General features: G+C 32.7%; 1 protein-coding gene across 5 annotated transcripts in view; it reads left to right on the plus strand.

The window, feature by feature from the left end:
- Nucleotides 1–26,906, plus strand: part of LOC135838419 (octopamine receptor Oamb-like) — a 117,003-nt gene that overhangs the window by 18,406 nt on the left and 71,691 nt on the right. For 2 of the 5 annotated variants that reach the window (XM_065354048.1, XM_065354050.1), the window contains one exon: nt 19,815–19,888. The exons of 1 other annotated variant lie outside the window; for it this stretch is intronic. The gene's annotated coding sequence lies outside the window, so the exon portion shown is untranslated. Of the gene's footprint in view, nt 1–17,699; nt 17,959–19,814; nt 19,889–26,906 lie in introns of those variants that run through there. 2 more of the 5 variants (XM_065354049.1, XM_065354051.1) reach the window with 2 other exon arrangements.

Raw genomic sequence — 26,906 nt, forward strand, 5'->3', positions numbered from 1 at the left:
GGACAGAAAAAAGTACAATTTTGTTTTATTTTTGTATCGAGTAGTTGCACTCGATTTGATAAAAATTATTAGGTACTCGATAAATTAATTTTCTCAAGAGCTTTTACATGTGAACATTTTGAGAACAGAATGCTTAATGTACGGGTAATTTAGTTACCTATGTTTTTCTTGTAAACAATCAGTTCGTCTTGTGTTAGTGAGACAATGATCCATTAATTTGGAATCATCCTGAGTGACAAAAAATAGTAGATTTCTTGTTTTGAAAAGTGGATTAGGTGTAAGGTACGTTAAATAATAATGCTACCTACCTAATTAGTTTTTTTTTTGTTTCAAAATTAAAGGTAAGATGAAATGCGAATTTATGCTAACACAAAAATGATTTCAAAACCGTAAAAGATGAAGCCGGAAAATTCTATTTTCGCCAACTTGCAAATTAAACGTGAAAACAGCGAACCGACTGGTGTCACAAACACGCGTCATTTTTTGTCGGTCTTATTGTTTTGATCTATGAAAAGGTTTTGACTTTTGAATACGGTTCCATTAATAAGGAGTTACTAGCGTGTATAAAACAAAAGGACGCGTACGGTATTAATTTTAACCTAATCGAGCTTTCAGTGACCGGAATAATTTTTGAAAAAATCCTTTAGTATGTTGTGTATGATACCGGGTGTATAATATTTTTCAATGCGCTAGTGGGTTACGAAAGCATTCGCAGAATTATGTATTTTGTTCTTCGAAATTCCTATCTTGAAGTGAATTTGTATTTAGTTTGCGGCAAGGGTGTACAACAGGTTACTCGATCGTGTACGAATACTAGAAATGAAGGGCGTGAAAATCCTCAAAAGTGTACGAAAACAAAATCAAGTTCAACGTTAGGTTTAGATCGTTGTATACCAAAATTTTATGATGTGGATCGTCAGGAGTTCAATGAAATCTTTAGTTGAAAAAAATTGGTAAATTTTTGCCTATATTTTTTGATTTTTTGGAATTTACAATAATGGCTGACACATTGGTATCACTGTGTCTCAAAATATTCGCCCAGTTTCTGGAATAATATCTTTCGATGATTTAGCATAATTTACGAGTATGTATTTCATAATGTATTCGAGAAGAAAACTTTTTTAAAACACGAATTTTTCCAGAAATAAGTGATAAAAGCCGATGTCGACGCTAAATTTTAAATATCATTTTTTGGAATTACCTAAGCCTTTTTTCCAAAACACGTTTGCTAGGAGCTGAAGCGTCGAAAATTCTCCCTCCTTGGGACGTATTTTCGGAGCTAAATTTTTACTGGATGACTTTCAACCCAAAATGAATGTTTCCTCCAAATTTGGTCATAATCCTTTGATTTTATTTCTTCGTGATGACCCTACCTTTTTTTTATTGGGATATCCCTAATTTCAATTCTGTCAGTTCCTTTCGCTTTCGTTTGGATATTTTGAAGCAAAATGAAAAAATAGTCTTGACTCTTGAAATATATTTTTTCCAATAAGCGTTTTTGGTATCTTAGTTGAATTTTTTCTCGACTTCATAAATTTTCATGTAAGAAAAATTCGATCTTTTCTAAAAATTATAGTTGACATCCCAGGAAGAGAGAGAATAGAGTGTTTTTTAGGGTACGAGTTTCTAAAATGGCACTGAAGGGGTATGTGATCGATAACTTTTTTTGGAAGGTTGTTTAGTGATTCGAAAAAAGTTTTAAGGTGCAGATATGTCAAGGATTTTGGGGAAAATTTTGGGTCTCTGACTCAAACTTACATTTGCTGACTGGGGGTTTCAAATTTTTAAATTGACTATAAAAATCAAAAATGCTGATTTGAAAATTTTTTTTCTGATGATGATTTATCGGGTCAGTTGGGGAAGGGAGCATTCTGCATTTTTTTTCACTTTTTCTCTGAGTTTCCTCACTCTAAGCTTCGATATTTCTTCATGTTTAAAGCAGTATAGGTATGCTAAGATCCTCCAAATCCTATGCAAAAGAGTATAAAATTCAGACATTAATTGCACTCTTCTTTGAGTGATGAAGACAAAGCAGTGAACTCTGAGATGGTTCTCAGAAAACGTATTTTTCCGCCCCGCCTCTGCACACAAAACTTACGCTCAAAAACATATTATTTTACCTATACCTTCGACATTGAGTAGGTTCACACTTGATTCCTTCCCTCCCTGTTAATTCCTAAAATCAAGGTATAGTAAATAATAAACCCCCTCTTCTTTACGTACTCAACTAACAAGATGTGAAAATTATTTCATCAAATTGCCGGGTAGTACGTACAATTTGTTAATACCATTATCATCTAAGCACCTATCCATTACTGCGATGAAATTCAAAAAAGAGAGAAAAAAAATGAAATGAAATAAAACACGAAAGGAAGCAATGTACTGGTGACAACGAATGCAATAATTTTTCGAAGATAATCAAATCTATGTCGGTAACAAAATACGAGTACACCAAGGTTTTAAAGGGAGGAAAAAACAAGCCCCTATTTTTCATTTGAGAAACGGTTGAAATTAAACGTCGCGTCGCTCGTTTATTATTGTTAAAATAATATACTTTTTGAAAAGGTTAAAAGCCTCACTGTTGATGCAACGCAACACAACGAGCAGTAAAGGGGGTAGTTGAATCGTGAAGGCGATAAAATACGCGTATAAATAAACCAGGTAGGCAATAAAAATACACGCGGTTTTTCCTCTTCGCCGTATTAAACATGAATGAAAGTATATGGACAGGTATAAGTTTAGGTACATACACGAGGTACCTACTCGATGAATCGATGGTTAAATTGATAATTATTGCGGATTGTGGGTGATTTTCGAAAAATAAAAGTTAAAAATTGAGCGTAGCGTTGATTTGGAATAAATACTCGTATTTTCCAAAGATAAAGATCAACAACTCGGATGCAAGTTCGGCGAAGGTACATAGTCGAATCGGAGTTAAACGCTGGATAATATTCGTGCATTCATCAATGGTCGAAAAACTAAAACGACTACACTTGAGGTTAGATATATAAAAGGTTGCATTTACTCTAGCAGTGTAAACAGTCACCGAGTTGAAAGCGAATCGATAGTGCAAAAATGTTCCCGGGACCCGATCAAGAACGTTTACTCGCTGTTACCTTGCGACTGAAACGGCCGATTTAGATGGTAAAACTTTGCACATTTATGTCCCCCTCCGATTTTAAAATTATATCTCAGATATACAAGGCTTAAATTTTCGACTGCAAACTTATATAGGTACTTAGTTAGTGAAAATATGCGTCTTTGTTGAACCATCGAATAATTTCCAGTTTATATTGTACTCGTACTTGGAAGTTGCATTTCAGCAATATACGTACGTAGATTGTACGTAGCATAGGTATCATTAATCTCTTGACGTATTCAACGTGCGCGCATATTTTTCACGGCCGCTGAAGAATATACCATTTGAATTGAGTTTTTGCTGTCGCTTTAGAAAATATCTTTTGGCATATGTCGCTGTATTCTTTTTTTCTTCCATTTTCTTCCACGTATGAGCTCCCCGGCGTGGCGCGATAAAATGAATGGAAATGAAATTAAAGATAATGGAATTTTCTTTTCAAAAAAACCGCTTTCACTTTTTCGATTAATAAATCATTTTGCCGGAAATTCGCTTCAAACGCCACCATAAAAAACTCATAAGTTGAACTTGTAAAGCGCCTTGCCTACATAGTACATACATACCATGACACAGAGATCGAAAAAACTCCGTGGATTGCGCTCAAAACGCGTGGAATTCTTCTGTTTACACTTATAAATATTTAATCAAATCTTAATTAAGCGTAACCCACGATTTCCTTTTTCCTTCAAAATAAATCAAATCAGCCGACTTAGGAATTCCTTCACCTTTTCTTCGTCGCGTCGCACACCTCGAGGAATTTAAAATTTGTGAGAATAAAACGATTTATATTATCGTTTGAACAAGAACAACCGTTGTTGTATGGAAATGATCGGTTGAAAATTGTTTTAGACTCGAATCGAAGTTTTGAAAATTTCAGTGATTTGAAATCGCCGAACGAAATTTTCAACCGCAGGATCCTTTCTGGAAATTTTTTATGTAAGGTAAAAGTTTTCGATTATTGACGTGAAAAAGAAGAAAGGCCTTTGACAACTTGTAAACGTATGAGGAAAACGGTTAACAGCGGTGGTTGAAATGACTTTTATTCTTACCTAATACTCGTGAAAAAGTGAACTCTTTGGGGTGAAAATTTTTAGATCATCGTTACCTACGCTATGTCTTTCACACTCGTGGTTCTAAGTTGCCATTCAGTATTTTGAAATAATGAGAAATAAACCAACGGATTTATTGAAAATTTGCTGAAAATTTAAAAGCGAAATTCTGTGAAATTCGGTCCCCGGTAAGTAGTGTAATTTTTTGGAGCTCTTTCAATCGATTTTCGGTAAAATACCAGCGTCTGGTGTCTGGTCTATTGAATTAAAAAATTCGACTTTGAGCAGGGTATCACTAAAATTGAAACAACCACTTGAGATTTAATGTAAATTACTTTTTTTAAATTGAAAAATTTCAAATGTCATGTGTGGCGTCTTTTCATTTTAAAAGTGCAGAAAAATAAAATTCTAATGATATAGAAATTTTCTCATTTTTGATCTTGCTATTAATTTGTGATTGGTTTGATTCAACAAAATCTGTTCACTTTACACCAATATATTCTACGTAACTGCCTTGATTTTTTTTCAGCCTTCAGATCAATATTATGAATAACAGCTCTGTAATTTGAAAATAGAGTTGTTGACTTCACATAACTTTGATTTTTTCAGTCCTCTAGTCAATATGAAGTATAAACAGCTCCGTAATCCGAAGTCAGATCTGTTCATTTCACACGACTTCGATTTTTTTAGTCCTCGTGTTGATATGAGAAAACAGATCTGTGACCCAAGGACAGATCGGTTCTTTTCATACTGCCTTTATTTTTTCGGTCTTTATGAGGGAAGTATTCCAACCCGCACTTGAATTTTCGAACTGGACAAAAGAGTATCGAAAGATTATTAGGACCCCAAAATACACCACCAGCATAAAATTCATTTTTAGATTTTTGGAGAATTTTTAAAAATTTAAGGGTCCATTTTTCATGAAAAAAAATCAAAATTCGATCATACAGATATGAAAAGCTCAAAAATTTGGTTTGTATACAATTTTGACCTCCTGAGTCGATTGGTTCTGGAGCCCCCAGCGGATTTTCTGATTCTCCAAAAAAGAAAAAAAAACTCGTCCGCGTTATTACTTCTAGATATAGGTAGGTATCTAAACAATAAACATATATGACTTATTGTCACTATTTATTCATAAAACAAAAATTCACAAGGATATTGGTTGATTAAATAATAAAATGGGTAGATAAAAAAATTATTTTTAAGGTCTAGCCTATTTCTAAAGAGTCAGACCTACTTATAAATAGCTAATTTTTATAAGGCAAAATTCACTAAAACGAATCATTCCTTAATTACACTTTTGGAAAATACCCAATTTTTTCAGAAAATACGTTCATTTCCTGTGTAGGAATAGCAGTATAATTCATTAACTTATTGAAAATGTAACTTTCACGAGGTAGTAGGTATTATGTATACTCGTATGCTACGAGGAGAAGAGACGGCGGCTATAATATTATCTCGTAATCGGGTTAAGTCCCATTATTCGAAATTAATTTTACTGCTTAATTCCTCGTTAATAAAAACTTGAAAAAAATACGTGCATGAAGAAAGATTTCTTTTAAAAAAACCTTATGGCATGGCAAAGATTGAAGTAATTTCAGCAAAGAAAAATTAATCAACGAATAGTGGGCGAGTGCGAGTAGGTTTATCGCTGAAAATGGCGTTTTTTAAAAAGGTGCGTACAATTTTACACAGTCAAAAAATGTCACAGGTACGAAAGCTGTGGAAATTCGATTGTACTAAGAAAAACATGGTGGAAATTGTGTTAAAATTTAATTTTTACTTTGAAAAGTATTTTAAACGAAAAAGTCGACTTATTTAATTAAAATTATTAGCTCGGCTGACTGAATCCGCGGCTAATCTGTTTTTTAGTTGGCTATATAAAACTTTGATAAGTGTATTTACGAGATGAAATAACCCTTGTCAACTTTATTGTTAGGCCTAGCATTCTCGTGAAAGATTTTTTTCAAACGTTTGTTTCGGGAATAAAAGCAATTATGTATTTTATCCAAATACAAAACATACCTTTGTTGGTACGAGTACTTTGCGTGTCAACATTTTTCATTCAGTTGATTTTTCTATCTTATCCTACCTTGAAACTAATATTTGGTTATCGGGTTAGAAATTACTATAGGATAACCCTTCAAATAGAATTATTTTGGAGGTCGAAAAATCCCAACATGTACACCGCGGGAATTCAATAAAATCTTTCGCGTCAAAATTAATAGCGTTAAAGTGTTTTTAGTTCATCCGTAAAATTGATTAGTAGGTAATCTTAATCTTATATAAAGTTGAATCAAGTTGTAATTTTAGTTGGTTTCAAATTTCAATAGTTAGTCGACGCGACGTGTTCTGACGATTTTTCATTTGTTGTGAATTTTCAAGATTTTCTTCGAAAGTTCTGTTTTTTTTTTTCAATTATGTAACCGATACGAGTAATTATAACGACGTAGAATTTAATCGATCGCAAAACATTCTTCACGCTGATTTTTAATTTTATACTTATGCAAAAACAACCCTTAAGACTGCTTACATCCAATAATGTTTCGACCCTTTTTTCTTTTTTCTGTTTTTCAAATTCCGTTTTTCAAACTAATCAAGGACACGCAACTTGAAAACCCAGTCCAGCTTCGCGTGTCATGCTATCAGTTTTCATTTTTCAAGGTCGTGATGTTTGACAATTGAAAATAAAAAAACTTCAATGGAATCAAACATTCCTTTACTCGTATGTTCATAGAATTGGGGGATTATTTTCTAAACAACTTTATCCACCAAAAAGTGCCTATGGAATTCTAGTACCGTACCTACTTACTCTCATTAAACTAATTGTAAGTTAAGGAACCTCGAAAAATTAAGTGAACTAGTAGGTAAAATAACAAGGACCGTAGACGCCTGATCTAATGATAAAGTCGTTTAGGATTAAAAATTCAAAGCGTTTCAAAAATTTCTCACTCTTGTTTTCATTTCACAAAATACTCAATTACTGAAAATTACCTACTAGGTACATCATCATCATCGAGTCGTATAACCGCTCGTGGTGGTATCGCGTACAAATCAACGCGTACCCTTATGCCGAATTGGGTATTTGGGCTAACATACCTACTACATACAATCTTCTAATTCAATAAAAAATTTCAAACTTAACCAGAAATTTCCGTTTGGATTTTAAAAAATGGTACGGTCAATTGGACTAAATCTACCTACTTACCTATTTTTTTATTATTCTTTTTTTTTTTTTTTTTTTTAGAAAATTCCATTCTTTTAAGCTCTTAAATAATTAGGAATGGATTCCGACGGATTTTAGTCGTCGATATGAGAAGAAAGACAAAACAATGTAATAAGGAAACCATTACTCAAGCTTCGGGCATAAATTCATAATTATACAGCTCTAAAAAATCTCAATCGAATTTTCCAAATTCATCAAATTAATACATATGTACCTATACTCTTGTATCTTCTCCGATTAGTCCGTCATTCTAAAGTAAATTCCAACTGAAATGCCAACTGTCAAAATCAGGAACGTGCAGGTGAGATAATTTTTTTGACGACCAAGTGGTCAATTTTTGGGGAGAAGGGCAAGGAAAGGATTAGGAAAAACACGTTGGGGGTAATCAAAACAGAAAACAGCTGTTATCAAGTGTAATTGATTGATTCAATAATAATCCATATTCAAGTATTACAAGTATCTTTCTAGTGTTTACGAAGTTTTTAAATTTAAGATGAAAACAAATGAATAGTTACTTCGTTTTATAATCATTTATGTAAAATTTAAATAATTAAGTAAAAATGATCCGATGGGCACCATCATTTCAAAAACACTAGGTAGGTACTAATCTTGGCAATACTGTGCCGTTGGTTGAGACACATTCGATTAGTCAAGGAATGATACCACCAACAATAAGTACCTACATCATATGTATAGACGTAAGTTATCGAACATTATAGAATTTCATTTCTTCAACAAAAAAAAAGCTTATTCGTGAAATTACTCCATAAAACGGCTTTTCAAAAATCAAATGAAATCCTTCTCTTGAGTAAAATTCGAGCATCTACTAGTATTCATCTGCGAAAAAAGAAAGAAGAATAAGAAGACAATTTTCATTTTTTTTTTTTTAGCAAAATGAATTACGAAATAAAAAACCTTTAATCTAACTGGTATACAAAAATTAATTAATTAATAATTCGGAAAGCTTACGTTATTGACGTTACGTTACTAAGTTAGTAGGTCCAACATGAACTGAAGGATTTATGCAGACGCATAAGGGAGAAGGGTATAAAATTAAAAATCTTCAATTATTAGTTGGACGATATTTTTAAGCATAGTATACATTTTTTTTGTTTCAGCATTCATTTTATTATTAAAATAAAACGGTTTTCAAAAGCTACCATGATATTGTAAACAATTTCATGTACAATAGGCTCTATGTACATGCGATGTAAACACTTAGCTCACGTAGGTATGTACTAGGGTAGTTAGGTAAGTATACTCGTTCGGTCCGCTTTTTCTCGCTACTTGAATGCTCGTAATTCATTTCACTAGTGAAATTCACCACAATACTCGTAAAAATTCAAACACTATACCTACTCAGCAACTTACGTATACTACCTATATACATATGGGTGATTCTTAATGCAGATTTTTCTTATTTTTACTCTTTTTATCAAACTTTTACAATACGTCATTTTTTCATCGGCCTACACTACAGGTAGAGGTACCTACATATCTGAAACATACTACATCAAATTGTCGAATGAAAAATTGAGCTTAGAACAATTTCTCGACGTTCATGTACAGAATGAAAGATACATATTTTCAGTTTAGCATGACAAATGCGATACCTACGTATTTACCCCCCTCCCCCCACAAAAAAAATGATGTTGAAATTTTTTGGAAAATCCACTCTTTTATGGTCAAAAAAGTTATGTACTCGTACTTGAATATTCGATGGAGTCTTACAATATTTTTTCAATACAGTATCTATGTTAATTTTCAACTCTTCGCGGTTTTCTTCGAGGGATTTTTATTCATTACGAGTATTTTGAAATATTTTTTACTCCAGTAACCGCCTAGACACGCGAAGAAAAACGATTGACAAAACACAGAAAAAAAACAAGGGAAAATACATTTGAAAATTTTTTGAGTCCCTAATCAGTACATATAAACATTATCATGGCCATTAACTTCTCTTCACCATAAAATATGAGATGGCGCTTTGAACATAAATATAAATAAACTAGGTACTCGTATGTCATGTACTGCACTAACAAATAACATATTTCCTCCTAAAATAACAATACTAGCTCTGTACCTAAGTATACCAAATAGGTAGGCACCAAAACTATAACAAAATCTACGATTAGGAACTTTCACCAAAGCAATTAATGAGTCAAAAATGTTACACTCAGGACTTATTAAAGTCAAGATATGCAGTTAAGTGCCAAAATTACACGTAGCTGTAGCCTACATCTTGATACAATCGAGAACTATATCATGTACGCTTGCAATCAGTTCTACTCGTAATTACATCATAAGAAAATTTGCAATAAGAACATGGAAACTCGGAGCAAATTAAAAAGAGACAAAGGCGTATTTTATTTGAAAAAAAGTCTCGATTACACATTGATATGGTTCACGTGTAAGATTTACGTTTTAGTTTCAGTTGAAGAATTAAGTCTTCAAAAGCTTGTAATTTATTTAATGTTACCATAAAAAACTTATCAAGCGAGAAACTATTAAATGAAATAACGCCCGTGTAAAAGTTGAAAAGTATAACTTGAGTGAGGATTAGTGGTCCGATCTTTATGAAAAATTATATCAACTTTTCACCTTGACGAAGCTGCACTTTCATCGCATCACCATCACGACACCTGTACTTGGTAGGTATAGGCCTAAATTTACGTCAGCGTCATTTTGAAAGCCCTAAAAAAATCCCTTGAAGTACGTTCGTTAAAGAAAACAGGTTGCTGAAATATCCTGAATGTTGTAAAATTGCATCTATTATTCCTTTTATGAAATAGTATATTATTACTATATACAAGAGTTCGATTCTTGCATTGTAAGATATTTTTCATAATAAACGCAATGAAACAAACCGATTTACGTACATAATTAACAAAATACTTGATTGCTTTTCTCCTTCCCTAGGTAAGGAGAAAAGCAACCAGGGAAGAAAAAAGTGCGGTTGCTTTTTTCCTTCCCTTGGGTGTTTTTTTTCACCAATCGTTGCGCGTTAAAAAGTAAACAAGTTGGGAAAAATCTTATGTTTTTTTTCAATGATAGGTAATTCTAGCGTTTCTCAACATTTATCGAGTGTGTTATACCGACGTTTCATTGCATGTGTTATGAAAAATTAAATTCATAATGCTGCGAAGAACTTCATAGTTTGCCACATACATGATAATATACCAAACATTAGGTATATGGACTGCATCACGACTAAAATAATTTTACAATATTAGGTACCTATAGCGATCTAAAATTTGGTTTCATTAAAATATTTTTTTAAGCGAAAAATTAATTTTAGGTACGAGTGAAAATTTAAATTCCCTCAGGATATAGACAATCGTCGACGTATTTCATTCTTAGAAATTTTCTCACCGAGAGACGTTTAGCGTAATAAATCAATGTTCATCAGCGTTGGAAAAAATGTCGCCTTACCGATTGGTAGATACAGATACCGGATATTATGAAGGAGACAATTTTTAAATAGGAAAGTTATTGCATGATAAATCATTTTTAATCAACTACCAGTACTGTCGGCAAAACCTGGTATGAAAATTAAATAATGTTATCTAATGATAAACTAGAATTACGGAGACGAAATATAAGGTCAATTTCGCAACGTGAATTCAATATTATTTTCTTTTCGAATGACACGTACTATAATTGATAGATTTTACAGTTCGACTGTTCGAGTTTCAACCCAACGATGCGCCCATAATGTCCAAATGTTTACGCTCAGGTCTTCAACTATTGAATATAGGTAATAAGTACATAAGCAGGGACGTAGCGAAGTGGTTTTGCTGGGGGGGGGGCAAAGATTCTGAGATTCCCAACCAATTTGACTGAAAATTCCCAACTTATTCGACTGAAAATTCCCAACTTATTCGACTGAAAATTCTCAAGTTGGATGAAAAAAGAGGGTATTTAAGTTACAAGTAGTGAGAGGATTGCATCACGACATTTTGTAGCCAAAAAATTGTAACTTTGACGACTATAATCAAAATTTTTAACGTGCTGAACACTCATGGTGTTGAAAAATTTTGAAAAGCTAGTGGTTCTGTTCCGAAATAAATGAAAAATTTGCATTTTTTTATAAGCTTTGAATATTATGAGTATTTCTGGAATTTTTCTGTTTTATTTTCATATTCTTAAAATTTCTTAAAGTTTGGGAAATTCATGATTTGAAAAGTAGAATAACATCAATTTTAATGAAAGAATTCGGTTTTTCTAATCTCAACATTTTTCAAATTCAATCATAGATTTTTTAAAGTAGGTATTGTAACTTTGCAGATGAGAATCAATTTGGGCAGAGCGAAGCGAGGCCGAAAGCTTTGAAAAGTTTGTAGTTCGCAAAGTAGAACAACATCAATTTTAATGTAAGAATTCGGTTTTTTTTATCTCAACTTTCTTTTAATTTTATCAGTGGTTTTGTGAAATTCATAGAGTGAAAAAAAGAATTAAATTGGCCCGAGTGAAGCAATGGTGACTTGAAATGGAAAAGTAGAACATCAATTTTAATAAAAGAATCCAGTTTTTTTGGTCTCAATATTTTTCAAATTCAATCATACGTTTCTTGAAATTGTAACTTAGTAGAAGAGAATCAAATTGGGCCGAGCGAATCGAGGCTAAAAGCTTTGGAAAAATTGTACCTAATTCAAAAAGTAAAACAATATCAAAAATGAAAAAATTCGGGTTTTCTGATCTCAACTTTTTAAGAAAGTTATCAATAGTTTCTTGAAATTTTCAAGCGTGAAAAAAAAACAAATTGGCCCGAGCGAAGCGAGGGTAAAATATTTTCAAAATTTGTATTTTCAAGAATCAAAACAGTTGTAATGTTGACGTGAAAAGGCACAACAATTTTGCCTTCGCTTTGCTCGGGCAAAGATTTTTGAAAAAAATGTGAATTTTAGTTGGGAAAATCATAGATTTAGAAACTGGTTTGGCTTCAAAAGTTGGGAAAGTTTTAAACTTTGATGATTGTAAAAAATTCTAATATTTGAACCCAAATTTCTTGTATTTCTCACAATTTCCCAACTTTTCCCAACTTTGCGGAACACTGGGGGGCAAGCTGCCCCCTAGCCCCCCTTCGCTTCGTCCCTGTACATAAGTACGCGTAGGTATTACTTAGGTACTCTGTAGTATGATGCTTTTGAAATAACAACCCTATTTCTTTGAGTAATTTATTCGAAAACATATTAACCGATGATAACATTCGCCTACCGCGTGCTGTACTACTCCAAATATACGAGTGTTTTAAAACTCCTACACCAAAAAAATTCAAATCAATATTCTTCTTGGCATCATACAAGTACGCTTGAATAAAGTAAAAACCATAACCATACCATTTTGCTGTCTAATCGATCGATCACGCGTAGGTACAAAATTACAAAAATTAAATTTTATCGTTCAATCTAATAAATTAATATGGTTGGAAAGGAAAATTACGGCGAAATCATCCGCTTAACGTTATTCATTCATCCGATTCATCCGACGTAAACGATTCGTGTAGCTAATTAACATTAATATCACGTGTAAGATATAGGTTGTATAGTGTTTTAATCGACACTGCAAAATTAACAGCAAATGTGTCATTTTGGCATTTGAAGATAGTGTTTTAAAAGGGGGGATCAGTAGGTATGTGTTTCGCAAACGGCACGCGTTACAAATAACACCTCCTCGGAACACTGAAATATGACAGGTCTCGTCGTACAAGTATTTAAGTGCGCTATTTTACGGTTGCGCTGCTTTTGGTGTTTTATATCACATTCTTCGAATTTTTCGCATTTTGTGCGAAACTATTCAATACAAACTACAACAGTACAACCAACCTATCGTGTACATAAGTGCATTTAAATCACAGTGATTACAAGAACTGAAACAACCAACTGAGCAGAATTGTTTTTCATTTGACACTCGAAAAAAGATTTATTTTTGAAGAGTTGAGAAAATACATACCAAACCTAAGTTAATAATGAAGAGTGAAGAATTCTCAACACATTTTTTTCTGAATTGATGTAGGACAGCATATTATTTGCGTTCAATTATTGATAGCGATTTTCTAGCAAGAAGCTTTTTACGAACTGTCAACTCTGAAGCAGTTTAAAGGTTCTCTAAAAGAGCTACTCGATTTTAGGTGACAAAGGAAGCAAAAATGAGTGCTTTTGGTATAAGAGACCCAGAAGTCAGCAAACATTTTCAATATCTAATGTAACCCGTTCTCATGCGGTCTCTCTAATCAAGAAATCATCCGCAATAAATGCCAACGGCGTGTTTGAATAAACTAGGTATAAGTAAGTTTTAGTCGTGTTGAAAGTAAAAAATTTTAATAATTTTACAGTGCAGAAATTCGTTTGAGTTGCATTAAATGAAAAAAAAAAGAATGGATGAACTGTTCTAAAATTGAGTCTGTTATAACAAACATTTTTTGATTCAAAGTGATTCCTTAAGTTCATTGATTTCTATACAAAACCTATTTTCTGATCACCCTATAGTTCAAAATATTCTTAAAAAACTATTTGAGCTACAAAATTCCCAATTTAGTATCCAGTTTATGTATGTTCCCATCCACATTGGAATCACTGGAAACGAAGCTGTTGATACTTATGCAAATTCTGCAACTACTCTTTCCCCCCTTACCATCATCACAGCTGACGACATCAAATCTTTTCTCACTCAAAATATACCTATACATGAATTGGCAAAATTTCTGGTCCCAACAAACAACCAACAAGCTCTTTCAACATAAAAAATCAGTTCATCCTTGGAAAAACCTATCCCACTTAAATAGACTTGAAGAAGTTATCTCGACAAGACTGAGAATTGGACACACCAAAATTACACATAACCATCTTTACCTAAATAAAAGCCCCCAAGCCCTCATGTCAATTTTGCTCATCTGAACCTATATCTGTTCAACACCTACTTTTCTTTTGTCCCCAATTACACCAAGATCGATTAGCTCTCCAAATAGATGAATACTCTCTCTCCATCCCTGACAGCCCCTCCGATATGGAAAAATTTATTACTCTTGTTAAAAAACACAACCTGACAAATTTAATATAATCTTACGTAGGGTGTAATAATCTAGTAATTATAAACACAAAAAAAAAACATTTCTCAATTCTGCACCTGAAGAAAAACTTATTTCATTCAAAATCAATCTTAATTTTGGCTTTATATTTTTCGATTGAATTTGAATGATTTTAACTACTTACTATTTTTTCACCTTATTTTTTATTCGTGACTGTAAGTGGACGAGTTGATTATTATTAATTTATTGGATTCCAGTGTGCCGATTTTCTGTATTTTTTTTTTGGTAGGTATAGAATTGAAAATTTCTAAAACTACTGTTCCTCAATTCTATTAGGACTATCAGACTTTCATGATCTTTGAAGAAATTATTTATTATTCTTCGACATTTAGCATTTTAGTGGAGGCAAATAAGAAAAAGAAAAAACATTTTTGGCTACCCAAGCTTTTATGATGAAAAATTGTCAGGGGTGGTCCCCTGAATAATTCCTGAGAACTACCACCCCACAAACCCCCGGCTAATTTTTTCATGGGGGGTTGAACCCCCCCAAAATGGTTTTTTTGCAGTTTTATCCTCAGGGGTTGACTTTACGTCAAAAATAGCTTTAGTTTTGTGTTCTACGTCAAATTTCCGATCTAGTGATGTGTCAACCGTCTTTCTACCCTTAAGGGGGGTGGGCCTAGAACCATTCAAAAATGAGGGGTTTTCTAAAAAACACAAAAAAGTTATCGGCACATATGAGGAGTGAAATGGCCTCCGAGAGCGTTCGGGTTGATACTAGCATGGAAGGTGGGTAGCATCAAAGAACTACCGCGTGAAAAATTTCAGATCCACACCGCCTCCCCTTTTTGGGGGACCCCCCTTTTCTGAAATTTCAACAACACTTTTCTCAGCCCCATTTCAACCGATTTTGAAAATTTTTCACTATGTGATGTATATCCTTAGTAGGTATCCCCACAAAAATTTTCAACCCCCTGCCCTCATATTTACCCCTCAAAGCAACGTTTTTCAACTCATTTTATGCTTTTTTACAATAGTAAAAATTGAGGGGGCTAAGTGCTCTGGAGGGGGCTAGATGAGTGTAGCAAATAATCTGACTACATATTCGTGCTCAGCGGTATCGAATCATGAGAAAACGACACCCTACTCATTAATACTTAGTTATTTTCCCCAAAATTCCCATTTTACCCCGACCCTCCCTAAGACACATTTTTACACCGTTTTGAGGGGTAAATAAAAAAGGTAGAGGGTTGAAAATTTTTGTGGGGTACCTGCTACGGATATACATAACATACTGAAAAATTTTCAAAATCGGTTGAAATGGGGCTGAGAAAAGTGTTTTTGAAATTTCAGAAAAGGGGGGTCCCCCAAAAAGGGGAGGCGGTGTGGATCTGAAATTTTTCACGCGGTAGTTTTTCGATGGTACCCACTTTCCATGCTAGTATCAACCCGAACGCTCTCGGAGGCCATTTCACTCCTCATATGTGCCGATAACTTTTTTGTGTTTTTTAGAAAACCCCTCATTTTTGAATGGATCTAGGCCCACCCCCCCTTAGGGGTAGAAGGACAGTTGATACATCACTAGATCGGAAATTTGACGTAGAACACAAAACTAAAGCTATTCTCGACGTAAAGTCAACCCCTGAGGATAAAACTGCAAAAAACCCATTTTGGGGGGGTTCAACCCCCCATAAAAAAATTAGCCGGGGGTCTGTGGGGTGGTAGTTCTCAGGAATTATTCAGGAGACCACTCCTGACAATTTTTCATCATAAAAGCTTGGGTAGCCAAAAATGTTTTTTCTTTCGAAATATGATGCTAATTTGCCTCCACTATTTAATTTATTCCACGTGTAATCAAAAATGTTGCGGGCCAGAATTTCAAATTTTTTAGAGGTTTGCTGAGTATGTATTGTAGGTCTAGGTACATACTCACTAAATTTTAAAATGAAAATTCAAGGTAGGTAATTTGCCCCTGTAATGTGACAATAGACATTATTTATATACTGTACGTCAAAGAGAATGTACCTACGCGTAATTTTATCTGTTTTCGATTTTTTAAAACTTGAATTTTATTCATAAAAACGCTAATTAAAACTATAAGAAACATTTGTGATATTGAAATAGGTTTCGAGCAAGCATTATTTCGATTTTATAAATAGTGTTATCGCTTTTCCAGTCGGTCAAGTTGAATATTTACTTACCCATTCGTATTCTTTTTCTTTTTTTGTTCCATTTGGGTTTTTTCCCATCCGCTTATCATAAATTTCACATTTCAGATTCGAGGAAGACATTATACGTAGTTTAGCAGCGTTACACACATTAGAAAAAATATATCTCAACAGGTTGAGAGAAAGAGAGGAAAGAGTGAGATTATGTGATCAACATGCATCATACCTGCTGCTTATATATTTGCGCACTTCTCTTCTGAATCATTTTTTGGTGACTTTTTTGACACAAATTCTGATGAAATATCGCGTCGTTCATTATAAATGTACCTACCTTACAGGAAAAAGTTTTGAAAGACATTTTTAATTATTGCCAAGATTTTCATTATTTTCCTCGTTGACTTATTTTTATTTTTAAATTTGAAATCTTTTTTTATTTAGTTCAGATATAATGGTATGCAAACTGTTACGAATCTGAGGATAAAAAATTGCCTTAGAGAGTGTAGTCCGCGATTAATTTATTTTCGTAAATATTCATTTGAAATATTTTTATTGTCGCTAGACTGTATGGACATGTTACACGTGCGAAGGGAGACCCAGACACAAAGAAGCAAGTTACAAAGTGATGCATTGTTTGAAAAGACGATCGTGTATATCGATACGTGAAGTTTGAATTACAAATTCGAAATGACAAAAGCGTCGAAATTTTTGCCAACTGCAGTATATAACTTTTTTCCCTCGACGAATAGATACATATAAAAGTTGAAATGAAACAATGCAAAAAATCCTTTAACGACGTCAGTTCAATTCAGTGAAACGTTGTAACCCAGATGTCGATACGAATCTACTTTATACGGCGTGAAAGGTGCATGTACAATTACAGACCTACCTTTGAAAATTTTCATACGGTAGGATAATTCGGTTGAAATTACACATGTAATAAATTTTCATTGCAACGTATCCGTCAACGAATAGAAATTGCCAATCATGACGCTTGCGCTTTCCACGTATTGTTGGCGCGTTTTCACATTCCCCTTGATAACTATCCTTACGAAAAGCGTTAAGCATATAAAAGGATTGCGTGCAGATCCTCTACTAGAAGTATTTAGTTTTGTAGTAGCAGTCTTAAAAGTTCAATGCTAAATGATGAGCGTCATCGTTCGACATTTTACGATATTTTACGACGCGATGATTTGGTGAATAAATTTTTATTACTCGCCGGCTCGTGTTGTTTTTTTTCACCTCATTTTTTTTACACTTATTTTATATTTTATACAATATTTTCAACGGTTGTACCAAATTTTCGTCAAATGATTTTTAGTGAATTTTCCACGTGTTTTAGGTTTCGTATCGAGGTGAGTGCTAATTGTATATTTGCTTAGCTCTGCCACGTGCGAATTTAAGCTCCAAGTCCGAATATCCAACTTGTGTCTATCCCAGTTCTCTCTGAGAATACAGGTGGCATTCCTGCAGGTGATTTAGGTTTTTTTTTGCCAATGATCTATGGATTATGAGTCGATCGATTGATCGAGTTGATCATTTTCACCGATCAATCTTAATGAATAATTTGACGTGTAGGTATTTTGAAAAATCCCCCAATATTGGATGATTTCCAAGTCTTCATTGACGCATTTGTTGCATCTTTTGTGACTTGATTTCTAAAGCTGGGTATATCGCGTAAATTAATTGTTGATTAAAATATTTACTGAATACATCAAATCCACCCTTTGATAACCTCTTTTTCATGATATTACTTTCAAAAAAACGTCTTTCATTATATACGTACTTTTTTAAAAGGGATTTTTTTAACCGACGTGCTCCTTTACGAGGAGATTAATGTCTGGCTTGGGTAGAATACCATACTCTACTCTTTGATGTAGGTATAATATAGTGTAACAGTTCTGAAGTCACAGTCGATGGAAATTTTATGTTAAGTTTGACCAGAAATTATATAAATTCAACGGACGGTTGTAGCGGTTAAATTGAGTAAACGTTGAAATAATACGCGGAAAATTTGCTCTAGTATTTTGTGTATAAAAGCGAAATAACAGCGCGTGCGGTTTGTATTATCATAATTAATAAAGCATGTCGACGCCTCCGCATATGAACGCTAATTACTTGTTGGACATAATGACAAAAATATTGAAAAAATTCTGCACTAATTTTACATGCTAGAGTACCCTTTTCCGCCGACAAAATTCAATCAAAAACGCTCTACGATAATAAAATAAAAACAATATCGCTTCGATGAAATAGGAAAAGAAGGGTATTTTTTTTTTACTGTCATGCAAAGTAATCATTGATGCGTTGAATTAAAGTTAATTTTATTCGGAAAAGCCATCAGTTCGAGTGTACAATTTAACTTTTTTCCTGAATCAAACATAGGTACGATAATACCTACACTGTGCGGTGTGCCTTTGAATTATAAAATTTGAAGTTGAATTTTTAATGAATAAATAGGTATAGGTATTTAAATAAAACTTGATACAGTTTTGATGCATTTGAATTTAGTTCCTCATTCAGTAGCTTATGAAAAATTCACGTCCACAGTCAATACAGTCATACATACATATATAAATAATTTTTTCATGATGTTGATACTACTCGTACTTGCTTGCTTATGTACACTATGATTGAAATCGACTGTTGCGAGAATATCTCTATGAACCATCCAAATGTACCTACCTATGTATTATCAGATATTTTCATAGAATTGTATGCATAGGTCATTAAAATCTCATTTAGGATCAGCTTTAACACCTACATCCTTTCAGTTACTGTAGGTACTGTAGTAGTAAACACATAGTAGAACGTTTGTAAAAATGTGACATTTCCAACAAAAAAAAAAGATTTCTCTCTTTGAAACATTACGAAAGACTGACGTGAAAATGCTCACAAATGACAGATTTGGATTTACGTAATTCGAAGGTATTTCTGTGAAAATGTCGTCGACGAGATTGTTATAAAGGAAATTAAACTGTTTCATTCTTTGTTATTTTGGGAAGAAATTTGACACGAATTAAGTTCCTTTAAATTTGATTCTCGCGCTGTTTAAACATTTTCCAACATTGTTATATTATTCGTAACGAATGTTGGTATTTTAGGGGTAAACTATATAAGAAGCGAAGTTATTTTTCGAGATTTTTTTTTTTTTTGTTTCTATTTCAGGTATTTTATTGTAATCGACCTTTTCTGTTTCTGTTTTTTTCAGGGCGAATATTAAGTTATGTAACGTTTCGAATGTTTTGAACGCAACAATTTCGACGATTTTTCGAAACGGGTATGGTAAGTGCCAAAAGACCAAATTTATTGCTTATTTAAATGCTGTGTGTATAACCCTGCTATCTTAATTCAGTCTCTGCGCTGTTCTCCCAGTGATTGATAATTTCATTAATTCTTCTCGTGAATTTGGCGAAATTTATGCGATACAGTGATTCTTAACGTATAAAAGGAATACCTATTCTGTAGTACGTGGGCCAAAGCTATAGATATTTACGAGTAACAAAATTGAAAATTTTATTATGGAAATTCTTCGTGATACATACTTACCTTTATAGGTATTGGCAATTTTTTTCATAAATTCTATTAATATTTTCTCAATATTCGAGTTTGCTAAAGTCTTTTTTAATTAAAAAGTCACCTACTTTACTTCGCCATAGGTGAGTCTGGGTACATGGGTATATTTTAATTTTTTCGCAATTTTAATTTATTTTTCAAACAATTTGAAATTTTTGTAAATTTTTACAAATTGGTAGAACCTAGAAGTACGATTATCGCTTTTTAATTTATCATGATTGAGTACGAAAAAATACACTCATAAATAAAATTTTAGTTGTCCAAATTGGCTTTCCAATTTTTGGAGGGTTTTTGAAAATCTGAAATTGGCCATTTTCGACGATTTGTGCTTTTAGAAAAAATTTATTCAGTAAAAATGATGGAATTAGTCCTGAAATTGATATTAACTTACCAGAAGTGAATTTCACCATTACGAGCCATACTATGTGGAGCCTCCAGCGTGGCTTCAGATTTTTCCAGAAGGCGTGGGAATTAATTTTGGTAGCTAAAAATCGAGGCCTGATGTACTGTTCCAGCCTGTTAAATTAATTTCCACGTTTTCTGAGGAAGTTCAAGATTTCTGAAAAAATCAATTGTCGCGCTGTAGACCACACAAGGGTTCAAAATGAGAAAATTAGTTTTATGTGTAGCAGTATTGATTTTAGGACTAATTTTTATTGATTGAATAAATAAGTATTATATATATTTTTTTTGAAGAAAAGCATAAATCACCGAAAACGTTTAATTTTTGGAATTTCAGGGATTTGCAAACATCGAAAAATGAATGTGAGAAGCTGAAATTTTGGGTAGGTACGAGAAGTTTTAGACCACGTTCTTCACAAAACTCGAAGGCAGACAGCTTGAGAGGTTCAGTAGGTTCTCCTGTAAACTTCATTTCCATACCCTTCAATTAAGTCCAAGTTGAGAAAAGATACTCGTACCTAGAAATATATTTTCGGTCGCATCGACTGTATACCTAGTACTTAGTGAGAACGCACCTTTAATGCTATTGGAATTGAAATGTGTCTTAAGTATCCTTACAACAATATGAGGTAACTATCCCGGCCAGTGTTACAGTATGAATTTGAACTGTCAATAATGATTTTTTTCAAATAGAATTTTTTGAAAACCAAGAAATTCAAAAATCTACTTAAGGCTTCGAAATGGCTCGAATTACACCACGTTGAAAGTTTTAAGTTTTCTAAAAATCGACCCCCCCCCCCTCAATGGAGAAAAATATCGATATGTTTTGGCAAAAATGAAGCATGAAAATGAGCGTTCTAATTTTCGCTGGCGGTTTCAAAATGAATTGATTCCGCCACAATTAACTAGAAGAACGAAAATGAAGCAAAAACTTTTCAACTTTCCAACTAAGCCTTCAAATTTTAAAAAGCTCCTCAGAAATTTGGAAATTATACTCACCATCCTATGGTTATGGAGGCATTTCTGATTCCAGGAAAAAATATGTGATCTCATGATATACATAGTTATGTATGTACCTCCCTAGTCCCTAGTGAGAGAAAGTGAGTAGAAATGTGTGAAAATATTAAAAGTGAAGATACTGATGTACTGAGACTGTATCTCAGAAGGGAGAATGGTTCAAAGAAATTAAACAAAGTCCCAAAAATAATCCTCGATTAGGAGGTGCGTCATTTTTTTAAATTCTGAAAAAATTTAGTCGAAATTTGAAAACTATAAAAATTTTGAACAATAGAGATATTTAGAGTTACTGCAGAGAATAATTTGAAGAATAATGGCTTAAAAATTCTATTAAGGAATTTTCATATCATATAGATACCAACTTTAACCAGAGTAAGTTTGGAAATTTGAATCGAAGATTCATTCACCCGTTTTATCGAATGTCTTTTTCAAAATTTAACCCTTTCAGTTTCATATTTCAGAAAATACAAAACGTGATGTAAATTAGACACATACGATAAATTATCGTTTGAGTATAGATCAATAATGTACGGTCGAAATATCAACACTGTTGAAATTTTAACCATTTTCTCATTACATGCGTTATTTTAAGAGAATTTACTCTTCAGCTCTTGTCGATTTTTTCCATCTTCTATAAAAAATAAAATTTTATGAGTTTCTTGATAGGTTTTAATCTTGCTTCGATGTTTTTATTTTTCGTTTGGCAATGTTGAAAAAAAATTCAGTCGAATCGTCTTAATATTGATTCTGAGAAAGTAAATTTATAAAAATTCAGGTGACTGAAGAGGAAAAAACAAAAAAAAAGGGTAGGTAATACGTGTTTAGATGGAAATGCTATCTCACAAAATCTACTATACCGTTTCGCGAGCATAATCGAGTATTTGAAAAGCTTATTTTAATATTTCACTGCTATGTCTAAGCTTAACGTAGAAATCTTCTCGACGCCTCTTAGTCTGCGATGGTTAAAGGGGGACACCGCAGTTTAAAGCCTGATATTTTCATAAATTAACATCAAACGCGCATTTAAAAGTTATGCCGCCTATAGCATGTCTACAACTTTGCTCTCTTAAAATTTAATGTTTGGTCTTTAAGAAGAAAAAAAATCAAAAATTTCTATGCGAAATATATTCCAGCTATGTCTATATTTTTTCTATTTTTCTTATCTATATTAGATACATAAAATAAATTGAATTTTTTAAAAATTATCATTTTTCAAATTCATAAATAAAATATTATTGCTCAGACTTTACAGTGGATGTGTCTGTCATGTCCATGCATTCTCAATATTCAAGTTTTTTTTTTGTTTTTTGTTTTGTTATAATGTTCTCATCTATTGATGTGCGCAATTGCGCCTGTTTTTTTTTTTTAAATATATATTTATGATAGTTGCTCTCTGTTCAAGTAAAATGGTAATGCGGTATTCGTTTCCTTCATTTTTATGATGCGGTCTGGACGGCAGAGTTTTAAATTATAAATACTGGTAAATTAATGAAAAAAGTTTCGACTTTCTTGTTTTTAGTATTCAAATGAGATTTGATTTTTTTTTTCGTTGATTAATAATTTAAAATTTCATTCTGTAAAAGTTTTCTGATTTTTATTTCCAGAGTAGGAGCGTGTATCTATATTACATTACGTTGAAATTCTTTCCAAGATCTCTTAAATTTCGATTTGAAAAAAAAAAATGTTTTTCAATAAAAAAGCGAATTTGATCCATTGTCATTAAAATTATGCTGCATTGAGGTGTAAAAAAAAGGACGCACGTCATGGGTACAAAAAAAAATCGCCGATATTTTTATGGTATGAAATTCTGTTACCTATACATAGGTAGGTATACACTTTTATTATTACGTATACCCAGAGTGTCTACTGGCAAGAAAAAGGCAAGAAAGTTAGAAAAAGGCGAGAAATTCGCATGGGTGGCAAGAAAGTTAGAAAATAGTATAGAAATTCCTTCGAAAAGCAAGAAAATTTCCAAGAATTCACATCAAAAATCTTTGAAAAATTGAAGTTATCCCACCAAAATTTCAAGTTTTTGTTTAGTTAAAATTGATGTTGTTCTACTTTTCGAATTAAAAATTTTCCAAAAATTTTGCCCTCGCTTCGCTCGGGCCATTCAAGATACTGTTTTACGAGGTTTTAAGAATTCAAAAATTAAATAGGAAATTTTTGATTTACAGGTAATACCCATACCATTTGAAAAGTGAAAATTTTTCATTTTTTGAACAGAAGGACTAACTTTTCAAAATTGTTGATATTATTGTGCTCCTATGAAAATGTAAAATAATGCATACAAAATGGTCGTTTATCTGTTTTTCACACCAATTTTTTCAACAAATTTTTGCTCTCGCTTCGCTTGAGCAGTAATTTTACCTGTATTTCAATATAGTGATCATTCATTGTGAAGGGTTTTCTGAAAACAACCTACTTAAAATGCCGATTTTTCGTGTCCAAAATTCTGATTTTGCTCTCCCCTTAATCACAAATAGAAATATAAGTCCTTTCATGGTTTGATCCTGTAATTGTACATATATGTCACTGGTATTCAGCACGTTAAAATTTTGATTTTTGTCGGAAAAATGACAATTTTTTGTTGGAAAAATGACATTATACCTTCCCCAAAATAACATGACTTCGATCCTCCGCATTCGAGTTTACTTTTTATTTTGTTACTATTATCATCATAGAATTGAATTAATTTCGCCTCAACGTTTGTTTTTGTTACGTTTTTTTATTACTATTTTTTCATTTTAGAAATTAATTCACTTCTCTGCTTTAAAAAATAAATTTTTGATAAATTTTGTGGGGGGGGTGGGTTAGAGGGATTAGCGAAGATTATCTAGGCCTATGCGTAAATATGAAGAAGGGTAAGAAATTTCATTTTTGGAAGCAAGAAAAAAGCAAGAAAAAGGCGAGAAATTCGCTTTTTTGATTTTAGTAGACACTCTGAATACGATAAAAACAGCTTGTTACTTGACAGATTTTTCTCCCAGCGAATGAAAGTCAGAAATGTCTTTTTTAGGCATGTAACTTTAGCTAGACATGTTGCTCGTACGCCACTTTAGATTTTGAATGCGTTTCTTGATCCGGGATTATTATTCGTAATATACTCGTATGTTCTTTATACACGTATGAATTGAAATTCGGCATTGTGATTGAGTAAAGTATGTTATTACGATTCAAATGTTGAATATACGTGAATAGGTAGAAGTATATCTTCTCTCGATTCTCGACAGTAAAATGTAGAAGGAAAGGTTTTTTTTGGGAAACTTTTTGTTTAATTTAACTTGAAAAAAAATGATGAAAAAAGTAAAAGAATTCTAAAATAAATTTGTGCAAATCCCTGGTGGTTGTATTATTATAATTGTTTGCATAATTTTTGCAACCAATGAAAACATCAAGTCAACAGTTTTAATGCCTGTTAATTCCAATTTGATTATAACTTACCAAATCTTAAATAAACTACTACCCAACATGAAACAATTAATTGGAGGTTATACCATGTCTTATTCCAGCGACATGCATGCAACGTAAACTTTTCAAAAACTTTATGAAAGAAACATTCCCGTTAAATTGAAAAAAAAACTGCTGCGAAGGTTTCGAAAAAAAGTCATTTGTTAACATGAATTGTGCTGATAAGTATGGTATAAGTGTGTAAAATTGTAAATTTTATCAACTCGATTCGTATTTAGCGTGATGATTATGATACACGTTTCATTTGAATCAATTAACTAACTCGAATTACGCCCTAGTCGACCTTTTAAAGGAAAATATTTCCATACAAAATTATTCTCACGTTTAACGTCAAAAAGGTGGCATTAAACGATTTGATTTGAACGCCTCTCCAATGGTTGTTTATTAATCGAGTTGACTTACGAAATGTCACCGAGTATTATATGTTTTTATTCGCAACATTTAGTAAATGCCGACACAACATAAAAGCTTACTAACGATTACCTACCAGCGTTGATAACTTTCTGTTTTTCACATCGAACTCAGTTTTACCTTAACCAAAAACTTACATGAAAACTCTAATTTTGAAATAAGATTTTTTTGAAAACATGATGATAAATTGGGCGATTACTCTTACTGATGTTCAACTTCTTGGATGGCAGGGAGGTGAGGTTTAAATTTTGATTCAGTAACATCTACGAGTATAAAAATTTGAAAACTGCAAATTTTAATAGTTTCACTCTTCACACATGTAATTCATTTGAAAAAATAATGCTACGAGACCAGATAACGTACCTACTACCTACTCGTACTTCACGAGGAGCAGAGAAATTCATACAAATAGGATGCCTATCTTGAAATTTGAAGGAGCTACAGTTATAATAATTAATTATGTAGATTCCGAGTCTAAGGAAACTGATCTGACGAACCTACATGTTTAATGGCAAAATTGCATATCTTGAAAATTGAAGGTCTGCAAAAAAGCGAATTTCAAATAGAACGTATTGATTTTCTTTCGCAAAAGTTTTGTTGGCAAAAAATTTTTAAGTAGCCTGAGGCAAGGTCGCGTAATGACGTACAAAAAAGTTCATGTTCACTTTTGGTTTTGGTTACCTCTTGTTTTGAAGGACGTAAAAGTGCTTGATCTGAAATTATCGTAAAAAATTCCATCTATGTATCACGAGGTGAATTATTTTCGTCAATTTCTTTGGAACGAAAGTTGGGCAAAAAGTGCACCATATGATCTGCTATGTCTTCATACGATGATCTAAAAACTAAAAAATGTGACAATGAATATTTTTGGCATCAAGCACCACTGTTACCTGGTTGTTTGACCGCTAATGCATGTGGATGACAAAAATCCACCATGATGACTTTGATAAGTACGTAAATGTTTTCGGTTTACAATACACTAGTAAGTAATGGCAATTCTCTAACTCAATAAAGCATTTATTTTGTTTTTCTCGAATATTCACAAAATAAACTTAAATCGTTAGACTCGTTCTTTTTTTTTTGAAATTTTTGTAGTCGCTACTTCTTTAAATTTCAATGTGGTTTCTTCGTACGATGCGCAGAATATTTTGCTTGTCTGAAAAAATTATGTACAGTAATGTAATGTACTAAGCAAGACGTATTAGATAAGTACCTAGGTAAATATATTAGGTTTTTTGCTCTTCTCCCACACAGTCTAGAAAAATATGGCAGATATTTCTTGAAGAACTTTGTGGGCTAGGTATTTCATGAATCTGTTTACGCTATATTTTCGTACATTTTTTTCTTTTACCACTTATCAATTTAGAAATGAAAAAATATATGCGTTGCTTTTGTCGCTGAATGCCTTCTGTATTTGAGACGATTT

Source organism: Planococcus citri, chromosome 3 (genome assembly GCF_950023065.1).
Source record: "Planococcus citri chromosome 3, ihPlaCitr1.1, whole genome shotgun sequence".
In the NCBI taxonomy this organism is placed as follows: Eukaryota; Metazoa; Arthropoda; class Insecta; order Hemiptera; family Pseudococcidae; genus Planococcus; species Planococcus citri.